Consider the following 8,305-nt stretch of genomic DNA (forward strand, 5'->3'; position numbering starts at 1 on the left):
TGAGCATTTTTCTGCATTATTTTCAGATTCATGCTTTACCTTTTGCAAAAAGTGTATGTAATTTTAGATTGCTTGCTTCTAGTTAAAAGATCTTTATAAATTTCCTTATATGGTCCTAAGCACTTATGGAATAAAGGAAAAACATCTGGCAACACCAGAAGCAGAAGCGTCGAGATATGGAAAAATTGAAACAATTTTCGCGAAGGACCATGTGTATGGAGACGAAACAAGAAAATTTACACACTGAAGTACTAATAGTTCACGAAAATAATGATTTTCGTGAACTATTAGTACTTAAGTAAGTAAAAATTTATTACATTTCATGTTGTACGAGGGTTTTACCAATTTTGTCGGACCGTTTCAGAGTGAATCCGTGCTATAAAAGTACCGCGTTATACAGGGGATGGTACCAATTCGCGAACCGTGTTAGAGTGAATCCGTGCTATAGAAGTGCCGTGTTATACGGGGGATGGTACCAATTCTCGAACCGTGTTAGAGTGAATCCGTGCTATAGAAGTGCCGTGTTATACGGGGGTTACCTGTATTTGCTTCTCCAGATTGCTGTTGAGGTAATGCAGGAAATGCAGCACATTGTCTGAAAATAAATTTTTACTTTTATTATTAACTGCTTTATTACAGTTTAGTTTCGATTGAGTATAATTTGATGTAAACAAATTTACGTTCAACAGAGGCATTAAAATCAGCGTTACTGTCGACATGATTTGAGAAAGGCGTAAATCGATCGAGGATTAAAGAAAAATTTTTTATTGTAATCAGTGGCATAGAACATTCAATATTGGCACATAATTTTCCCCCAGTTTTTATCCGTGTTTGTTCATTTGACGTCGCATCATTTCTCGCTTTCTGCTTCAAATTTTTGCACAAAATTTTCAAATATTTTGTCTTGTTTACTAACCTCTGGAAACTTATTAAATTTTTCGGTTAGAATTTGCTACATCTTATTGTTTTTTTTTAATGTAGGGCATTCGTTTTTTATTCTATTATATATTTATATTGTTCGATTAATTCCATTAAATATTCTGTTCTACGATGGGAAAAATTAAGTTGTCGACTTCGTTTCTTGTTGTCTGTCATGTTTGTATCTAAGCGCGCATTATGTCTTTCCAAAATATCCAATCAAGTAACGCGTAAGAAACTTTTTAGCAACGCTAGTGTCGAGAGATCCTGTTTACCTTGAGAGATACCTCGGAATTTAGTAATCCTTCGCTAAAATTTGTAGGTGAAATCTTCGCGTCGGTAATTTTGGTATTAGTCTAATCACTGGATTTACAAATACCACGATTATGCAATGTTGGTGAAACACCACAGAAGTCTTGATTTGCATTTAGAGAAGGCGTAATAATTNCGGAATTTAGTAATCCTTCGCTAAAATTTGTAGGTGAAATCTTCGCGTCGGTAATTTTGGTATTAGTCTAATCACTGGATTTACAAATACCACGATTATGCAATGTTGGTGAAACACCACAGAAGTCTTGATTTGCATTTAGAGAAGGCGTAATAATTTTCTTTAGAAACATGCCCAATGTCCGGCTATTTGCTGAGTTAATTTTTTGTAATTACGAAGAAGACCGAATTATATTAATTTAATATAAAGTTTCGTAACTTGTTCAGGGAAAAATAGAAATATTTGTAACTGTTCCAAACGTATTTAAGCATGGAAATATAGTTTTTAGATATTTTAAAACAGAATTGATTGCGGATTCACTTTAATTTTCGACAGAAATCATTGTTTCGAAAAAAAGCAGATTATTTTTTTGCTTTTTCAAGCAAGAAAATAATTTTGATCGTATTACAGATATTAATTTCACATACAATAATCACTGGATATTACCTGGAATATAAATTAGATTTGTTTAGTTTGGTGATCGACTCTTTGAGCTTGGTGACAGAAAGGAAATACTTAATTAATTTTTTAAAATTATTCTACATATAATAACATTTTGTAAAACAAAAATTCACGAAAACATTATATGTATTTTTGGCTGACACATCTTTTACTATGTTCAGTATTTATAAGTAGGGGAAGGGAGGGAAAGATAGAAACTACTTATCCACCCCGAACCGCGCGACGAAGCACCCGGATATCTTGTATTTATGAACGGCGACTCAGACTGGTTGGTGCCACCAAGTGACGTATTTCTTATTTCGCAGCAGATTATTACGCAAGCATTGGACTTTTGCAGTGTTATTATTTATACATACAAGGTAAGTATTACTATTTTGTTTTTATACAAAGTACTTATTAGGGGTAGATTGCATGAATTNTACTGTCGACATGATTTGAGAAAGGCGTAAATCGATCGAGGATTAAAGAAAAATTTTTTATTGTAATCAGTGGCATAGAACATTCAATATTGGCACATAATTTTCCCCCAGTTTTTATCCGTGTTTGTTCATTTGACGTCGCATCATTTCTCGCTTTCTGCTTCAAATTTTTGCACAAAATTTTTAAATATTTTGTCTTGTTTACTAACCTCTGGAAACTTATTAAATTTTTCGGTTAGAATTTGCTACGTCTTATTGTTTTTTTTTAATGTAGGGCATTCGTTTTTTATTCTATTATATATTTATATTGTTCGATTAATTCCATTAAATATTCTGTTCTACGATGGGAAAAATTAAGTTGTCGACTTCGTTTCTTGTTGTCTGTCATGTTTGTATCTAAGCGCGCATTATGTCTTTCCAAAATATCCAATCAAGTAACGCGTAAGAAACTTTTTAGCAACGCTAGTGTCGAGAGATCCTGTTTACCTTGAGAGATACCTCGGAATTTAGTAATCCTTCGCTAAAATTTGTAGGTGAAATCTTCGCGTCGGTAATTTTGGTATTAGTCTAATCACTGGATTTACAAATACCACGATTATGCAATGTTGGTGAAACACCACAGAAGTCTTGATTTGCATTTAGAGAAGGCGTAATAATTTTCTTTAGAAACATGCCCAATGTCCGGCTATTTGCTGAGTTAATTTTTTGTAATTACGAAGAAGACCGAATTATATTAATTTAATATAAAGTTTCGTAACTTGTTCAGGGAAAAATAGAAATATTTGTAACTGTTCCAAACGTATTTAAGCATGGAAATATAGTTTTTAGATATTTTAAAACAGAATTGATTGCGGATTCACTTTAATTTTCGACAGAAATCATTGTTTCGAAAAAAAGCAGATTATTTTTTTGCTTTTTCAAGCAAGAAAATAATTTTGATCGTATTACAGATATTAATTTCACATACAATAATCACTGGATATTACCTGGAATATAAATTAGATTTGTTTAGTTTGGTGATCGACTCTTTGAGCTTGGTGACAGAAAGGAAATACTTAATTAATTTTTTAAAATTATTCTACATATAATAACATTTTGTAAAACAAAAATTCACGAAAACATTATATGTATTTTTGGCTGACACATCTTTTACTATGTTCAGTATTTATAAGTAGGGGAAGGGAGGGAAAGATAGAAACTACTTATCCACCCCGAACCGCGCGACGAAGCACCCGGATATCTTGTATTTATGAACGGCGACTCAGACTGGTTGGTGCCACCAAGTGACGTATTTCTTATTTCGCAGCAGATTATTACGCAAGCATTGGACTTTTGCAGTGTTATTATTTATACATACAAGGTAAGTATTACTATTTTGTTTTTATACAAAGTACTTATTAGGGGTACATTGCATGAATTGATATTTAAAGAGGAAAAAATTCAAGAATTTTTAAAGCGTCGATATTGTTATTGGCAATGGACATATGGGCAAGATGGAAAATTGCATTTTGGGCAAGATGGAATAATTTTCCATACAATTATTATTATTCCATGCGCGCAGTTATTTAGATTTGTGTTTTTAATTTATCTAACTAATTGAGAATGTAATTGTTTTTAGATGGTGAACAAGTATATAAGAAAGAGCAACAGAAGTTCTTGGACTGAAGAAACGATGCAGACAGTGGCGTAGCGTGGGTGTCAGCCGCCCGGAGCGGAGGAAAATTTTGCCGCCCCCTTATTTAGGTGTCTCAATTTAAAAGGCTAAAATTCATTTTCGTCACAGAATAAGTAATGAAAAATTCCGTGCTAGTGTTGCCACCTTTTTAAAATTGCCGACCCGGACGGCTGGTGAGGTTTGTTCGAACAGAAGTTCCGAACGCATGCGTATATCATTTTGCAATGCGAAGAATAATTTGCAGTGCATGCTGGTTCTAAATCAGTTACAGTTAGCGACTAGGGAGACTTGGATAAGAGTAACGCAAGTGACCTAGCTCTATTGGATATTGGAGGTGTATATGATTACGAATGAATCGTACAAGCAAAAAAAAAAAAAAAAAAAGGTCGACTGGTTGCGCACGATATCCCGGACGGCGAGTCTGATGGTAATACTATTCCGTGCTCATTTCAATCGGTCCGAATCTTAGGTGGAAGAAAATATAAAATAAAATGGTTCAAATTCATACAAGATATTATTATTACTTATTGTAAAATTTTGCCGCCCCGTAAAAAGTACCGCCCGGGGCGGACCGCCCCTGCCGACTCCTACGCTACGCTGCTCGATGCAGATGGCGATGGATGAAGGTTTTGTGTATTATGTGGAGAACCATATGCGGAACCACCCACAGAGGACTGGGTAGTGTCCAATGTGTTGTGGTTGGGCACATGAACTATACACAGACACAAAAGATGGATGCTTTATGTATCAATTGTAGAATGAAGGGATATTCTATGTATTCCATCGTGCCCTTACCTTGAAGGAAAGATGGAATTTTTGACGTTTTTACTTCATGATTCCTAACAGATTTTATACTTAATATTAATTCTTTTTAATTACACAATTTTTTAATTATCTAAGATCTCTGTCAAGACTGATTAAAATAAAAGCTTTATATTATGTTGTTTTATGTTTTTTTACATCATAAAGTTAAATCTTCCGTCCTGCCCTCCCTTCCCCTAATTCGAAAAAAGAAACAGATTTTTAAGCAAACTTAAAATTTTGTACCCATAACATCCTTAGAAATTAACTTGAAAAAATAATAATAATAATAATATACTGTAAAAATATAAAATAATACTTGAATACTTCTGGAGTGTATAAAAAGGATCAAGATAGACTCGAAAATTTGATATTTTTGTAAATAGTCTAACCTTCAAGTTGAAAAAATATTATATATTGTTAATTTAAATTTAAATAGTAGCTAGGGGCTATTTTAATTCCGCTTTTGGCATACCATGACAGAAACCGTTTTCTACTTTTATATACAGTAGATAATCACTTAAGAACGTTTTGTTAAATTTCCTGTCAATAGATGGCACTAAGTGTACGTTAAATTAAGTACCTGTATAAATAGGCTAAACACGAAATGTGTTACTGTGGGCGCTGCTGGGCGAGTGGTCTGAGCTGTTGGCTGCCTGGCTTCAGTACTGGTTCGTGCCATCAGTTGCCCACTTTTTTTTATTTCAAAATAATATTCATTTCGGCAGTTACGTTCACATTCATCTTACTTACATAATCTCGAACATCGCATTCGAAAATAGCTATTGGGTTTCGGTAAATCAATTGATTTATATCGTTCTCGTTTTAATGTAGCGGCATCTATTGGCAGGAAATTTAACAAACCGATAACAATAAATATAATTTATATAGAACGAATATAAATATATATATATTCACTTAATAACGTTTTGTTTAATTTATAAAATAATTTTATTAAATTAGAAACATTATANCAGCGGGGGTGAGGTTTTTAACACTTCCCCCCGCGGGGAAGTGTTAAGAGAAAGCAACGGGCAAGATTTACAGACACAGATGCAGTTTTTTCGTTTTTGCGGAAAATCGAACATTTTTTAACCCATCTAAAAATTCTCTAATTATTCTGGAAGCAGGAAGATCTAATTCTTGCATTCTTTAAAAACGGGTAAGGTTGACTATAGCATATAATCTTTATCTTCACTATCGTTACTTTCTGCTCGAGTAACGCCGGGCCTATCTGCTAGCATTTTATAATTTTGATGATAAAAGTTTTATTTTCAAAAACGAGGGAAACAGTAAAAACATGCTTTCTCTTCAACAGAAGTTGAACAACCTTTTTCTTTTGCCCTTATCTTTAAAAATCGAGTCACACAACTATGATTCCCTCTGTAATTCCCCACTCATCCTGTTCACGTGGGAAAAATACTACTTTCTAAATGGAATAAATCCAGAAAAAAGGGTATTCTTTCTTATTGTTCGGGGAGTGCTCTAGAACTTCTTAGAGAAGAAGGACATATTTCATGCCGTCTTTCCATAGCCAACGCAACAAAGTCTACAAAAGATCCGTCTTCCTTTTCCCAAACCAAGAAATCGCTTTATAAAGTGCCGTCTCCGAAATTCCCAAGTCAAAGAGATAAAGAACCTGAATTTCCACAAATCGTTTCCTCGACACTCCTACAGGAGAAGACAACGGGAAACCCGCGTATAAAAGGAACCTGGCGAGGTATTATGATTTACAAAAATTGTAATCTCTCTCTCTCCGCGAGATACGAAATTTAACATGTTGTAATCTAGATCTATACATTTTTAGTTCGTTTTATTAAATATCTTTATTTGTCACTATAACTTATGGTCTCTTCTATGACTGAATTCCATGTCGTTGTCCTCCCCACTCATCAGAGCCCTCCTAAGATAAATCGCGAGATAAACAGGGAGACAATAGTCTCCCTGTTTATCTGGTTTAACTGGTTTAACTGGTTTAACTGGTTTAATCTGGTTTATCTGGTTTAACTGGTTCAACTTCCTGACATGGATCTGGATTACACAATTTAGATCCTTTTTAAATTAATATTTCAAAGGCCGTCCATTGACGTAGAGAACGGATCTGTCGATCCGTGCCGAATTAGCAGTACTCAGCAGTAGTATCCCCGGATGCCTCACAAAATGAATAATTCCTGTCTATAATTTTCATTTTTATAATTTTATTTATTTTAAAAAAATATTATAACTTTTTAAAGTTAAAATAATTTTGTTTCTAAATATTTCTATTATTTTTATAAAATAATCCTTTTTGAAATATTTAAAACCGATTAATGCATTTACGTAACATGTGAAGTAAAAACATGACGAGATCGTAATACATCACGCGTTGTTAGAAGTATAATCTAACAATACGTAACGAATTGTTAAAATGTATTGTTGGTTTTCCTATTGTAAGTTGCCATTGTTAAGAATAATTTTTTTCTTAAGTTCTGCTTTTTTCTTCTTTGACATTTTTCGAAAAAATTGTGAATAAGTAAACTTTAGTAAAGTAAAAACTTCTCTATGTTCCGTTTCTTCAAGGCCCGTTCGAAAACTCTTAGAACAATCCACTCAGTCAAATAGATCCCTACGAGTGGCTAATGGATGGAATCAGGGACGGTTGCATTGCGTGCATACACGCGGACTGCTAAATCCCGAGGGTGCCGATACCGGTCAATATCAAATACCTTTTTTGTCGCATCACTAGTATATCTCAAAGGACGCGACAGGGCTGTTGTATATTTTAACACAGCCTACAATAAGAACAGCCTAGTCATTTGCTCTAAAAACGTGTGTCGATGCCTGAGGCGGTTTGCACATTTTGTTCNGTAAAAATCTAAATATGTTAAACTTAATAGATTGTCCGTCGTTTGTTTTCTAACTAATTCGTTTTAGAACCAGGTGTCCACGGAAATTTCTAAAATATACTTTTCAGTCACTCTCGTTAAACTGGAAAATTTTCTGTCTTTATTACATCTAATACAGTATTTCGAAGAAATCGGTCCCCACTGTACTCGGCTAAAGATTGGTTCGGTTAAGCTTTCGTTTAATTAAGTAATATAACATTGAAATCTATGAGAAATATAAAATGGGAGAGCATCATAAAAGGAGAATAAATATATCAAGTATTTTAATGAATTTTTTAAAACTCTTGTCAACTATACAGAACTATCAAAAAAACATACCAGTAAACTCCTATCGGTTTGGTTAATAATTAACAGTCCAGAACCGGTCCGCGATAGAATCATTGGAAGCGTTATCGGTTATATCAGTGTTTCTCAACCTCTAACGAACCGTCGCCCCCTTCAACGTAGTATCGCCCCTTCAATAAAACCGTTACGTAGTATCGCCCCCTTCACTACAAAATTCCGATGCCGAGGGACAAGGCTAACGCCAAATTCGTACTGCATTGAATAGCCTAGTAACTAGTATAAAGTTATTTGTTTAATTACTGTACGATATAACGAGAAAAATATCTAATTATTCTTAATATAATGTTTTACTATATCGCCCAAAAAATTTTTT

The sequence above is a fragment of the Centruroides sculpturatus genome, unplaced genomic scaffold (genome assembly GCF_000671375.1).
Source record: "Centruroides sculpturatus isolate CEXI.00-Female unplaced genomic scaffold, Cexi_2.0 scaffold99, whole genome shotgun sequence".
Classification (NCBI taxonomy): Eukaryota; Metazoa; Arthropoda; class Arachnida; order Scorpiones; family Buthidae; genus Centruroides; species Centruroides sculpturatus.